Here is a 15,253-nt window from a genome sequence, read left to right as displayed (position 1 = left end):
AAACATTATATTACATAGCAATTTTGTTTCATCATACAAGGCAAAGACAACATGAACGTATTCATTCGAAAGTAATGTCTTGTGCACATTGCGTTGCCACAATGCGAGACCCCTCCAGTACATCTGCAAAATACTGCTCGGGCGTGCGGTGCTCCTTGCCCTCTGGCGGCCCTTCGGTCGTCAGCTTGACGGTGTCCATCTTCGGCCACCACACCTTGATGCGGGTGAACGCCATGCGTGCACCTTCAATGCAGGCGGATCGCTTGACGACGTCCAGCCGAGGATAGGCATTCACCAGCCGCTTCACAAGCCTGAAGTAGCTGCAGGGCATATCCTCGGCAGGCTACAACAGGATTATCAAATCCTTCATGGCCAGTTCGGCCACCCTACGCAACTCAACCAACTATTTTAGCTGATCGATGAAGGGCACGGGATGCTTTGGCGCAAGGTATTGCGACCAGAACAATTTCTCCGTTGAGCTCCCTTCTTCGGCCCAGAAGAAATACGCGGCGTCGGACACACTGCATGGTAGATCTGCAAATGCCCCAGGAGAACTCCGAATCCGGGTTAGTAGGAAATATTTCTTGTTCACATACTTACTTTGCATACTAAATGCCTTACCCACTGCGATCTTCTTGGCCTCCTGGATCTCCCGGAGGGCACCTTGGGCTTCAACCTGGGCCGCTTCCGCGCTTGGGTGAGCCTTTGAGAGTTCGGCCTCTCGAGCCAAAACATCTCCCTCCAATGCCTCGTACTTCTTCACAACATCTTGGAGCTCTTGTTGGACCTCGTTCAGCCTGGCCTTAAGCTTCTTACGAGCGGCCTACTCCTTGACAGTTTTCCCCTCGGCTTTGGCCAGGGCCTTTTTTAGGGCCTCGACCTCGGTTGTCGCCCCTACACATATCATGACACTACGGTCAGTATACATCATTTATTATTTCCGAATACATAGCGAGTCAGTACATACCTTGCTGGTCCTCCAGCTGCTTCCTCGCCTAGCCGAGCTCCTCTTCGGTCCCCTCCAGTTTCCGCTTTAGTCCGGAGACTTCGGCAGTGTGAGAAGTTGCGGCCAGCAGCGACGCCTGCTTATTCAAATCAGACACGGCATGGTTAACACCGCCACTGTCTATATGGGGATTTTCTCGGTTAACACCGCTTACCTCAAAACCTGTCAGCAGGCCGCTACAGGCTTCGTTCAGTCCGCTGTTAATGGACTAAACCTTCTCAATCACCATACCCATAAGGATACAGTGTTCTTCCACAATGGAAGCGCCCCATAGCACTTCCAATAGATTATCTGGCGCCTCTGGTTGGACAAAGGTCGCCGGCGGGACGGGCATGCCTTCTTATCTTGAAGGAGGCTGCTTGTCGGACTCCGGGGCCGTATGGGTCTCCAGATCCGTGCTCAGAGGGGGGCCGAATTGAGCACGGTCCCCATCGTCAGTCTCCATGGGGATCTGTTCCCCCATGTGCCCGGCGGCCGAGGTGTCGCCCTCCGGCGCCGCCATGACGGCCTCCTGGACCTCTCCCTAGCCTGGGAAGGTCCTTTGGGACAACACCTCATCGTCTCCTTTGGCCTTGGGAGAGTAAGCGGCAGGCGCTGTCTCGTTGGCCATGTCCTTTGAGTCCAACGAGGCTCTTGCTGAGGATCACTGGGAGCTGTCATGGGCCGGACTGCAATACCATGATTAAACCATATAAAGTACTATAAGGTGGAAAGGCCAGATAACGGGTTCTTAGTACTCACGATGTGGCCAGGGGCTTGTTCCGGGGGCGTCGCTCCATACTGCTGTCGACGTCCCACGCGGAGCTGCCCATGGGAGGGCCTTTCCCCTTCTTGGGTGCCTCCACCTCCAGATTTGTGGAGGCCACCCTCTTCTTCCTCCCCCGTCAGGGGGAGCGTCTCTCTCCTCATCCTCCTCAGCGTCGTCGTCTTCGGCGATGGAGGAGCGGGTCTTGTCTTCGGACATCACGTCCGAAGCGCCCTTGCGGCGGGGCCACTCTAGCCCCCTTGTCCTTCCCCTTGGCGTTCTTCTCCGGCACCGGCACCAGCATCTTCGCTAGACACAGGATGACTGGTTCTTTAGGCAGTGGAGCCGGACACTGGATCCGCTTCACCCTCTCCATCCATTCCTGAAGAAGCAATGATAATAAAAGCTCAGATATCATCCTTGAAACAAGCAAGTAGAGCATGCATAAAAAAACATACCTCATTGGCGAGGTGGTTAATGTCGTGCCCGCGGTCCGCGTCTGTTGCTGGCGGTGTCTCGTTGCCCTTGAAGGGCAACTTCCAGGCATCTTCGTGAGTGGTTTCGAAGAGCCTCTTCAGGGTATGGTGCTTCTTTGGATTGAACTCCCACAAAGGGCGACTTCGGCTTTGGCGCGGGAGAATCTGGCGAACTAGCATCACCTGGATTACATCGACGAGCTTGATATATTTGTCCACCATGCTTTGCATGCGCGTCTGCAGCGCTATCAGCTCGTCTGACGAAGACCAATTCGGGATTTTGTCAATCCAGGAGGTGAGTCGCATGGGAGCGCCGGAGTTGAATTTGGCAGCTACAGCCCAGGTGGCGCCGCGGGGTTCTCTGATGTAGAACCACTGTTTCTGCCATTCCTTGACATCTCCACGAAAGTGCCTTTTGGCCAGGAGACATTGGTCAGCTTGCTCAGCATGGCACCTCTACACTCCGCGTGCTGTCCATCCACCATCTCCGGCTTCACGTTGAAGACCTTGAGCCACAGCCCGAAGTGGGGTTGGATGCGGAGGTAGGCCTCACACACGATGATGAACGCCGAAATATTGAGGAAGGAGTTCGGGGATAGATCGTGGAAGTCTATCCCATAGTAGAACATTATCCCGCGGACGAAGGGGTGGAGTGGAAACCCTAGACCATGGAGGAAATGAGGGATGAATACCACCCTCTCGTTGGGCTTCAGTGTGGGTACGACTTGCCCCTGGGCTGGAAGATGGTGGGCGATTTCCTTCGCCAGATACCCGGCCGCCCGAAGCTCGGTAATGTCCTTGTCCTTGACAGAGGAGGCCATCCACTTGCCTTGACCTCCGGATCCGGATATGGTTGACTGCTTGCTTGAGTGGGAAAGAGGAGAACTTGGGCGCTTGATCTCAAGAGTGGAAGGGCAGAGGAAGAGAGAAGGCATGGGAGAAGGAGGGGAATCCTTATCCCCTTATAAAGGCAGTGAATATCGAACGCCTCCCCACTCACCCTAAAACTCACCTATTCCCAAGGGATGTGTAAACAGCATGGTTAGGTTACCCACGCCCGCATTGATGAGAATCCCGCGATAAGAGGGCACGATCTATGCTTTGACAAGACGTGCCAATGGAAACCGCATCTCAAAACGCGGAACGGCAGACAAAAATGGTTCAATATAATGGCCGGACACACGTGATGTCATCTTGTAAAAAGTTGTCAGCAGATGGGACTCATGAAATATTATATTCTCTGCAGTCGTGTGTGGTACTTATGTTGCAGATCCAGACACCTTCATTTTATTTAAAGACTATCTTGGAGTATTCGGAGAGTGGAACCCGCCTTGCAATGCCGAAGACAATCTGCGCGCCAGACACATCATCATTGAAGCCTTGTTCAGGGGCTACTGAGGGAGTCCTAGACTAAGGGGTCCTCAGGCGTCCGACCTATTGGATATCGGGCAGACTATTGGGTCGTGAAGATACGAAGAGCGAAGACTCTACCCGTGTCCCGATGGGGCTCTCCTTGGCATGGAAGGCAAGCTTGGCGACCAACTATGAAGATTCCTTTCTCTGTAACCGACCTTGTGTAACCCTAGATCCCTCCTGTGTCTATATAAACCGGAGGGCTAGGTATGTAGAAGCCTCGGATAATCATAGCCAGGTTAGAATTTTAGGGTTTAACCATTACGATCTCGTTGTAGATCAACTATTGTAATACTCATATTCATCAAGATCAATCAAGCAATAAGTAGGGTATTACCTCCATAGAGAGGGCACGAACCTGGGTAAACATTGTGTCCCCCGTCTCCTGTTACCATCGATCCTAGACGCACAGTTCGGGACCCCCCACCCGAGATCCGCCGGTTTTGACACCGACACCAAGTGCGCCAGGAGGCTTCATCGACACCGGCGCGACCAGCAACACCGGACGCCCAATCGCACCCGCGCCACCTCCGATGAGCATGGGCACGAGCGTTGCCACCCGCGGCCCCAGCGGAGTGCTGCCCTACCATCCTCAGGGCGGCGCAACGGTCCTGGCAACGTGGAGCGCGGGACACTTTGGCGAGGTCTTCGGGGGCAACGGGCTCAGAGGCCTACGTGCCCCGCATGATGGACCAGGAGTATGCGCTGGAAGATGACCCTGGCTTGTGCCTCGAGCCAGGCTGGGAGGAGGAGGCGCTGGAAGCTGAGGCCTCCCAGGAGCCCTCCGGGAGCCTCATCAACCATGCCGGCGACAACAGCTATAGGGTACCACTAATTTTTCAGGACCAAGCTTACGCTAACCATGGGTCGCAGGAGGATCAGGTCACAATGACGGACGGGGGCCCCGGCACAACGGCATCCCTTCCGCCAGGAGGAGCGCACTGGGGGATGCAGGGGAGGGGCCGGGAGCAAGGTCCCTCCCCGCATCGTATGGAGCAGGGCGTCCCCCGGAGGTAGGCCCTCTGTTGGGGAGGTGCTGGTGAGCCTATCCCCGGCAGAGGACCCGTGGTCACCGAGGGCGCTGTTGGCATCCCCTTTGCCCCTTGGCTTCGTCCTGGCTTCCGAACACACCAATGGTGGTCGAGGGTGGCACAAGGCGGGGCCCTCGTCTGGCGATATGAAGTAAGGCTCGCGCCTGTGAAGATCTCTGCCAGTGACACTCTCACGTAATAACGAGTGGGGTTGTACATGCCCCAGAGTCTCAGGAGTGCCGCCCTCGGGCCTCGGGGGCTCCCTCCCATGTCCTAGTGGCAACACTTAGCTCCGCGCTAGTGAGAAGACAAGAAGACTAGACTAGGTACCGGACGCGGCCATTTGCTTTAATTCTCTTTTCTGTAGCCCTGTTTTCTGGCTTTGGATTTAAATTTGAAGTTGAATTTTCATTGGCATGCGCGGGGGGTGTCCTTTCTCGATTCATGTGATTTCTTGCAATCTGGTCCTTGCCCTGATTCGGAGTTCGCACCTGCTGCCTCCCCCCTCACGAGCTCCTCATGAGCAGGGGCTGGGCGCGGCGCACGCGCGCTGCGCGCACGACCTTCCATGGCTGGCACTTGCTTCTCGCGAGGCCCCCTCGGACAGATTGGCAGGCCCCACAGAATCTCACGACCTCACGAGCCGGTCGAGAACCAGCCCTGACTAAGGTAAACTACAGCAGTAAGCTCGCGGCAGGCCTCGCGGGCTCATAAAAACAAATCTTCAACTTGGCCTAAGGAATAGAGGCAATAATCTGTTTACATGAGGGACTCCCCCTCCCAAAATGCTCTTACAACTTTCAGGGTCGTGCCCAAGTTTTCACATGCAGGGTCAGCGACAAGGAAGCAGAGGCTCAATCGGACAGATCGCTCACCGCGTCCTCCGGGTCGCCCTTTGACGCGTCGCTGGCGTCGCCGTCACCATCACTGGTATCACCATCCTCGGCGCTGGCATCACTGCCACCATTGCCGGCGTCGCCTGCATAATCGTCGACCACGTCACCTTCATCCGCCACGACCACCACCATGTCGTCCTCGAAGGAGAAGGCCCTGACTAGAGCATCCACATGGTCTTCTACCCAGCGTGCCAGATCGCCCCGGATGGCCTCAGGCACAGGGGCGATGGCGGCGTCAAAATCGAAGTTGGGGTAGGTGTTCTGGAGGTGGCCGAAGACGCGGGAGAACGCACGCCTAAGCAGGCCGCGACTCCTCCCTTCAACAAGCTCGCGGGCCTTCTCGGATCGGTTCTCCAGGCATGTCACCATGTCAGTGAAGAAGAGGAGATGACTGGCGTAATCGTTCGAGTGGGGATGAGGGGCGTCTTCGTCGTAGATGGCGCCCAGCACCACGTTGGCTCTGACCCTGAGGCTTTGGAGCATGGGGGCGTGCTCGCGCTCCAGCGTCCTCCACCGGAGCGCTTCCTCCCTGCTCTACTGCGCGGAGGACTCGGCTCTAGCGACCCGCTGCTGAAGTGAAAGCAGCTCGGCACTGGCGGAAGCCAACTCAGCTTGCACTGAGACCAGGGCGGCTGCACCAGCTTCCTTACGCTGTCCCGCCTCAGCCAACGCAGACTTGAGGGCAGTAGTCCTGCCCACGGCTTTGGCTTCCACGAGCTTCAACTTCAGGTCGTACCTGCCCACAATACCCGCGCAAGCCTCGGCCACCCGCCGATCGACCTCCTCCTGGGCCTTGGCCTCGCGCAAGCTGACAACATCCTCCGCTTGGGCGACTTGGCGCTCCCTTGTCTCAAACCGCTCAAGCTCAAGGCTGTGCTCCGTGGCTTCCAGCGCCAATGCTTCCTCGCGCCTCAGGATCTCTTCCTCCTCGGCAGGCGTCCCCTTCATCGACGCCAGGGCGGCCTTGCGCGCCTCCACTTGCTGCTCCAGGGAGGCACTCTAGGCTTGGAGCTCCCACGCGTGTTTCTCTGTGATCTCTCGGTGATGATCAGCTTCCTGGGCTTCTTCCAAGGCTCGGAGGCAAGCCTCGCACGAGGTCGCAAGAGACGCCTCAGCCTTCGCGTTATCAAGCTCGTTTTGGTGGCGCCCGAGGTTGATGGCTCGGCCTCGAGGCACGCTTCTACATCCGTGAGCTCTCCGCCAAGCCGGCTCATCGTGCCCATCGCCTCCCGAAAGAGCTCGTGGCGGACGACACTCCGTTCGTGCAAAAGCTTGAGCGCGCGGCCGATTCCGTCCTCCACAGCAGGGTCCACCGACGGGATTCGAAGCGGTTCGCTCCCTTTCCGCAGGGGGCTAGGGGTGGCGCCCCCCGGTCATCGTCTGGGCTTCGGTAGGAGGCCGGTTGGGGTGAGCCTCGCTATTCAAAGAAGGAACCAAGACCGAATCCATCCAACTGCCGTGTACAACCAGAGGAGGAGCCCTTGGCACGCTCGTTGCACCCCCGACGAGGCCACAAAGTAGGGACGACAGGAGCACGGGCTCGAGGCGCCAAGCTGGCATGTCTACCTCTTTGGCTGACCTCGCGCTGGGGGCAGGATGCTGGCCTGGGACGCTCAAGGCCGTTAGGAGATTCGAGGCAGGAGGAGGTTGCTTCCCGAGAGGCTTCATGGCCTTAGTAGATGGGATCCTGAAGAGCCACCGTCAGGAAGGGGAGCAGCACTCAAGGAATTACAAAGATAAGGTACTTACTCATCTATGATGATGTACTTCCTCTGTTTCAACGGTCGGAAGGCGCCGCTGCTACAGCTCGGGGACCCCTTCCTTTTGCGAAGCGCATCGAAGTCTACATGGAGCTGGACAAAGCGTTGGACATGGCTACCAGCGCAGGGGGCAGCTGGTGAAGCGCTCGCGGAGGCGGCCTCAGGAGCTCCAAGCTAGGGAAAGCCCTCGAGTTCTGCCTCGTGATGACCTCATGAGGCCTCGGGAGCTTCGACCTCAGGAGCATCGGATTGCGTCGCCCCCTCAACTGCACCCCCAGAGCGAGAGTCACGGGCTCCCGGAGAGGGCGCCTCAGGAGCCACGGGAGGCGTCGACACCTCGGCACCCGCGCCACCGGCCTCCAGTGGTGCTTGCCCCCCTGCGTCCACTCTTGGGGAAAGTTCGGCGCCAGTGACAAGACGGGGAACCACGGTGAAGGGGTTCTCGCGGGACCCCTCAAGGCCGACCGGACGCGGCCCCCATTCATCAAAGGGGGACATCTGCCCCACAAACTCCACCTTGTTTAAGCAACAGTACAAGAGACAGCCCTCTAGTGGCATATCGGCTGGCGAGGGGTCGCCCACCAAGACCTCGAGCACCGTTCTTCGTGCCTCGACCGGAAGCTCTGACTCCTAAAGCCTCACGCGATCCTGGCCGAGATATAGGGCCCACATCGGCTGAGAATGGTGCTGGAGTGGGGCAACACGGCGTCCGAGGAACTCCTTCATCACCATGGGCGCGGTCAAGCCAAGATCTTTCAACCTCCTCAGCCGGAGCCAGACGAAGGCGAGGCGCGGGCTCGTAAGCTTCTCATGAGCCCAGCCGGAGCTGGGGACGGCAGGCGCACACGAAGGCAAGAGCAAAGGGCTGAGCACTCCGACATCCACATACACCCACCGCGTCCGGAACCCGCTCGCGGACGGCGGAGTTCAGAGACTATCCCCGAGCCAGCCGTCGCCGCCACGGCCTGGAATCTCAGGCACCCCGAGCACTGCAAGGGGTCAGTCAGGTGCAGCAAGAAGAAATGGCGCAGAAGGGCCACGGAGGGGGCGAGGCCCACCATGGCCTCACAGACAAAGGAAAAGACGGCAAGAAGAGCGACAGATTGGGGATCTAGGTGCAACAGATGAATCTGGTAATGGGAAAGCACGTCGTTGAAGAAGGTGGAGAAGGGGGGACCAGACCGGCCCACAGGGCGTCGATGAAGAACTGGACCTTTGTGGCTGTTCTATCGACAGAAGCTTGGGATGCAGGACAGGCTGCCATCCCTCCTCATTCATTGAAGCTGATGGTGAGCGCAAGGCGGACCTTGTCCATGGCCTCCTCATTGAGCACTGGCGATCAGCCGACGGCGGGCTCGACGGCCAAAGGCGGGCGGGCTGAGGACATGGGCTTCTTCCATTCTCCATCCGGTTCGGTGCCATGGTGATGGAGAGGACTGAGCTCAGGTCGGATTGGGGGAGGAGGTTGAGGTTCGATGAAGCGGAGGAGTCGGGGGGTGCGTTGCCAGCAATGGGGAAATAACTGTGCGGGACGCCGTGGCCGCCATGCCAGGTGGATAGCAAGGCTGCATGGGGAAGCGGGGACGCCCATGTCCAATAGATCGCCACGCGTTAAGCGGGGCCGCAGGCTATTGGGGCCCATGACGCTCCGCATTTGCCCTTTTGGCTTTGCCTGGAAGCCAAGGTCAAGCGCACCTTGGGCCCGAGGGCTAATGTCGGCGTTCTGGGAATGGGGGTCCCCAGAGTTGCCTGCCTGCGGCCCACAGCATGGCTCCACCAGCGGCCCTGTACAGCCCATCTTCACCAGCAAACACTCAAGACCCTCGCGAGGGGCCAAGCCTCGCGAGGAGGACGATGCAAGACCTCCTCAGGGGCGACCTCACCAGGCTGGCTCGCGAGGGGCGGAGAGATCAAGGAAATGGACACCTCACCAGGTTCCTGTGACGCAAGCCATGACGACTGGAGCCAGGCGGGCGCCAGCGCATGCAGTGTACTCATTTACTCTTTGGTGCTAAAGAGGCAAGCACAGACGAGGAGTCCCGAGGCATCAGGCAAAGGTTTCAATATCGGTGCAACAAGACCAAGACCAGCAGGACAGCAGGACGGAGTCACCATGGAGCCCAAGACGACGTCACCACCAGAGCCTTTGGCAAGCGAAGAGTACTTTTGTCAGGATAGCATGTACTAGTTGTCCCCCTTCAAATTGGCTGTTGTGGGATCCATTCCCGCCTAATATTTGGGAAGAGGACCCGGGTGTAACGCCCCGAGACCGATGTGCCAGGTGTCTTCCAGTTATTTGTTGTCTTTGCCATGTCATTTGCTTGTGTGTTGCATCTTACCATGTCATCATGTGCATTACATCATCATGTTTTCAAAACTTGCATCTGTCCAGGTTTCCCCAGTTCTCTCCGTTGTTTGTTCTAAGCCCAGACACACTTGCACGCGCCCGCGACAGCTCCGAAATATTATTTTATAAGCGACCGAAAAATATTCTTGGAATGGGATGAGAGTTGGCGTGCGGTCTTGTTATGTTGTAGGTAGGCCGCCTGCCAAGTTTCATCGCATTCGGAGCTCATTTGATAGCTCATCTGTTAAACTTATAACGGCAGTATAGCCGGTCTATCGTCGGACGTTTTCGGTCTCCGGAAACCATGCCGGGCTGCATTTCCATCTCTCTCCTCTCAGCCCAACCCACTCTCCACAGGCCACCTAACCCAGCTAAACCCCTCCTCTTGATCGGAACCGTCGGATCGTGATCGGGGTGCTCCAAAACGCTCTAGAAACCCCTCCAAACCCTAATCCTAGCATCCTTTCCTATTTAAACCCCCTTACCTTCCATTTTTGGGAGACTCCTAACCCCCTCCTTGTTTTCCGCGCCGCCCCAATCATCAGCGCTACCGCTCCCCTCCGTTTCCGCGTCGGCTACCGCGTCCCCGCCACTTGGCGCCGTCCGAGTGGTCACGCCGCCACCCAGCGTCACCCCTACCCACTCGGAGGCCACCACGCGCCCCCTGCCCAGCCTCCACCACCACGTGCCCGCCCAAGCCCGGGCGAGGCCCGCCAAGCCCATTTGGGCCCGTCCCCGAGCCCATGCGCCGTCGCACACGGCTCCCGCTCCCCGCCTCCTCCTGTCGATCCGCTCACCAGAGTCTCGCTGCTCCCGCGCCGCAGGCCGAACCGCCACCGCCGTCCTCTCAGGCCAGCCCCGTTGCCCCGCCTCTTTGCTTCCTTCTCCTTCCTCTTCGGCCTCCCTCTCTCTCTCTCTGCACCATGAACAAGAGCAGCAGCTCCGAGCTCACCATCGGCCCCGTTTCGCCCCCCCACCGCCCGGATCTGGCGGGATCCGGCCGGATCCGCCCTGTCATATGCTCGCCGGTGACCTCCCGCCTGGTCTGTGCGGCCCCACTGCCTGCAAGCCGCCATCGCCTGCGCCCCTTCCCCTGCTCGGGCGTGAGCACGACGGGAGGGAGAGAACCATGCCCGTTGCCCATCGTGTGGGCCCCGTGGAGGCCCAACTTCCAGCGCCCGCGGCTCAGTACGACGTTGCGGCCCGGCCTCTCCACCAGCTGGCCTGAGGGCCCATGGTGAGCACCCCTCAGATCCAGTGCCCAGCAGTACACCAGTTTCGACCCGCGTAGTTTTTTTTCCGTTCTGGATGTTTAGCGAATTATCCAGTGTTTTACTACTGTTTTACAGAAAAGTCCCTAGACTTCATGCATCTAATTACTAATTAACCATGCATCATATGTAAAGTACTTAGATTTTTGTGTAGATTAATAATTTCCAACTTTCATGCATGTTTAAAATGCTTAAACTTGTTGTTTGTTAAATTTGCTTATATTGCATGTTAAAATACTTTATTTCATAACTATTTAACCATAGCTCGGTTTTAAATAAACTTTATATGTAAATGTGGTAGAAAAATGTCTAGTTTAATATGGTGGAATTACCTTGCATGTTTAACAACTCTAAAATATGGTTTAGGGCAGAACAGTACCAAACCTAAAATATGCCCATGAGGATTTTTTCGGACTTGTTGTTTATTATTTCCGGCCTCATTTAAACTTGCCTAGATAAGTAGTTTTCTTATGCTTCACCCTCTTGCCATGTTCAACAACATTTAATATTGTTGGGAACATAAACGAGAGAGAACTAAACAAGTCATGTGGTGTTTCATCAATATGCTTCTCATTGCATATTGAGCTCCACTTAATTTGTAGTATTGTTTATGCACTTTGCCATGCCATGCCTCTTTAAACCGGACATACATCATACTTGTTTGCACATCATGCCATGCTTATGTGATGGTTGTTAACTATGTTTCTTGCTTCTTTCCGGGTTGCTTCTCTTGTTAGCTTTGTTTTCGCTCCAGAGTTGTGAGGATCCGTTCGACTACGTCCGTTTGCCTTCTTCATGGACTCGTTCTTCTTCCTTGCGGGATCTCAGGCAAGATGGCCATACCTTCAAAATCACTTCTATCTTTGCTTGCTAGTTGTTCATTCTATCGCCATGTCGCGCTACGTACCACTTGTTATATCATGCCTCCCATATTTCCATGTCAAGCCTCTAACCCACCTTCCTAGCAAACCGTTGTTTGGCTAAGTTACTGCTTTTGCTCAGCGCCTCTTATAGCATTGTTAGTTGCAGGTGAAGCTGAAGTTTGTTCCATGTTGGAACATGGATATGTTGGGATATCACAATATCTCTTATTTTAATTAATGCGTCTATATACTTGGTAAAGGGTGGAAGGCTCAGCCTTATGCTTGGGGTTTTGTTCCACTCTTGCCGCCCTAGTTTTCTGACATACCGGTATTATGTTCCTTGATTTTGCGTTCCTTACGCGGTTGGGAGTTATGGGAACCCCTTGACAGTTCGCCTTGAATAAAACTCCTCTAGCAAGGCCCAACCTTGGTTTTACATTTGCCTAACAACCTACACCTTTCCCTTGGGTCAGCCAACCCGAGGGTCATCTTTATTTTAACCCACCTGGGCAGTGCTTCTCTAAGTGTTGGTCCGAACTAGATCCCCTTGCAGTGCCACCTCGGGGAAACTTGAGGGCCGGTTTTAGTTGTACGGATTGCTCATCCGGTGTGCCCTGAGAACGAGATATGTGCAGCTCCTATCGGGATTTGTCGGCACATTCGGGCGGCTTTGATCGTATTGTTTTACCATTGTCGAAATGTCTTATAATTGGGATTGCGATACTGATCGGGTCTTCTCGGGAGAAGGAATATCCTTCGTTGACCGTGAGAGCTTGTGATGGGCTAAGTTGGGACACCCCTGCAGGGTATAAACTTTTGAAAGCCATGCCCGCGGTTATGTGGCAGATGGGAATTTGTCTGGCTGTAGAGAACTTGACACTTGAGTTAATTAAAATGCATCAACCGCGTGTGTAGCCGTGATGGTCTCTTTCTGGTGGAGTCTGGGAAGTGAACATGGTTCTTGTGTTATGGTTGTGCGTAAGTAGTTCCAAGATCACTTCTTGATCGTTTCTACCTTCATGATTGTTACGTTGCTTCTCTTCTCGCTCTCATTTGCGTATGTTAGCCACCATATTTGCTTAGCGCTTGCTGCACCTCCACCTCATTACACTATCCTACCCATAAGCTTAAATAGTCTTGACCTTGCGGGTGTGAGATTGCTGAATCCGCATGACTCACGGATACTTCCAAATAGTTGCAGGTGACGATGATAACAGTGCAGGTGGCGCAACCGAGCTCAAGTGGGAGCTCGATGAAGATCTTGGTCGTTGTTTTGTGTATTTTTCAGATGATCAGTAGTGGAGCCCAGTTGGGACGATCGGAGATCTAGCAATTGGGGTTGTCTTCTCTTAATTTGGTTCTGTAGTCGGACCTTGATTGTACTCTGGATGATGTATGTTTAACTTGTATTTTGTGAAGTGGCGATTGTAAGCCAACTCTTTATCCCTTTCTTATTCAGTACATGGGATTGTGTGAAGATTACCCCTCTTGCGACAAAACTACAATGCAGCAATGCCTCTAAGTCGTGCTCCGACACGTGGGAGATATAGCTGCATTGTGGGTGTTACAAGTTGGTAATCAGAGCCATCCCCGACTTAGGAGCCCCCTGCTTGATCGAATCACTGACATTGTTGAGTCTAGAACAAAATATTTTGAGTCTTAGGATTATATATATCTGAGATTAGGATTCTTTTTACTCCTCAGCCCATTCGTCGCTCTGGTGAGGCCTCCTGAAGTAGAAGTTTTGACTCTCCTCTCCACAAATTTCCCAATTTTTTTAGGATCACGCGGGTATCTTGGAATCGTTCCGATAGTCTTGTGACGAGAACATTGTTCTTGGTGCCTCCTGACATTTAGGGGTTGTGGCAGTGTCCCGGGGAGTTGAGCTCCGAGCACTACTAGGAAAAGGCCTACTAATGGCGCACCTAATTTGGCCATTAATGGCGCATTAGAGGTGCGCCATTAGTGCCACGCCATTAGTATATTTTACTAATGGCGCACCACTGGTGCGCCATTAGTATCTGGTATACTAATGGCGCACCTCAGATGCGCCATTAGTATATACAACAGTGCGCCATTAGTATGCCTCCCAGGGGGCCATGTATACCCAGGTGCTTTGGCATACTAATGGCGCACAACAACAAGATGCGCCATTAGTAACTTCGGCATACTAATGGCGCACTGTTTAATGATGCGCCATTAGTCTCCTTTGGCATACTAATGGCGCACTGTGATGTGATGCGCCATTAGTATGAATATTAGGTTTTTTTTTATTTTCTGTTTTTTGCACAGGTTACAAAATGTATAATTGGACAAAATATAGACAGCACACATCAACAACAGATTCATCGAATACAATAGAAGATTAGTCTTTGAATACAATTCATCATATTAGTCTCTGAATACAATTCATCATATTAGTCTCCGAATTGAAAAGACTGAACAAAGATAGGACATTATATTACAAGTCTCGAGACTGCGAGTAGCGAGTTCGTCTTCACATTACAAGTCGATATCGATCATCTAAACTACCATCACATAGAAGAGAGCTGCGGTCATCACGATGAGCATCATCACGATGAAACTCGTCTTCATCCGCTTCCTCCAGCGCTCCCTCCCCTCTCCCGCTAGATAGCGGGCGTATCTAGATTCGGCCTTGGCCCTAGTGGTGTACCCTTTGTAACTGTTACCGCTGAATCGGTGAACCTGTCTCCGACACTCCTCCCAGTCGTCGTAGACTCCGGGAACCTTACCCTTGTACACGACATACGACGGCATCGCTATGCAGTAGCCAAATGAAACGTTAGTACCAATTCACAGACAATACATAAGCAATATATAAGTATGCAACAGAACGATCGGAAGAGAAAAGCAAGACACTAATAGCATCGATTACATCTAAGTTGAACGACTCTCGAAACCAAAGAGACATACTACAAGTTCATTAAAGTTTAATTACAACATGAGCCAATCGATGTTTCAGAACTAGACACAGCATCACTGCTTTCGACTCGACTCAAGGGACCAGAGCATGGATGAAGCCGCCGTCTATCGTGGGAGTCATGAAATAACGGTCGTTGTCAGCCTGCATTTGTAGCATTGTGTCGATGTCACTGTTGGACGGTTGATTTCTGAGGTAGAACTGCCCCGAGGAACGAAGGACATCTTGATGGATGATTTCCGCAAACTCCGACTGGATGCGAAAGAATTCTTGTCTGATGTCCGCGTCCTGGATTGCCGACATGCTCGCGGCCCAATCTTTGAGTTTACTCGGTAGCAGAAGTTGATGTTGGTCCCGTACGATCGCCCGCATCTGATGGATGGCGTAGTAGGAACCCTTCTGACCGCCAGGCGGCTGCTTGACGCAGCAGAACGTTGTATTGTGGGAGAACACGTGCTTGCCGTACTTACGAATAGGCCTGGTGAAGGTGCCTCCAGATTTGGC

The sequence above is a fragment of the Triticum urartu genome, chromosome 6 (genome assembly GCF_003073215.2).
Source record: "Triticum urartu cultivar G1812 chromosome 6, Tu2.1, whole genome shotgun sequence".
NCBI lineage: Eukaryota > Viridiplantae > Streptophyta > Magnoliopsida > Poales > Poaceae > Triticum > Triticum urartu.
The sequence above is the reverse complement of the archived record's forward strand: the minus strand, read 5'-3'. Positions refer to the sequence as shown.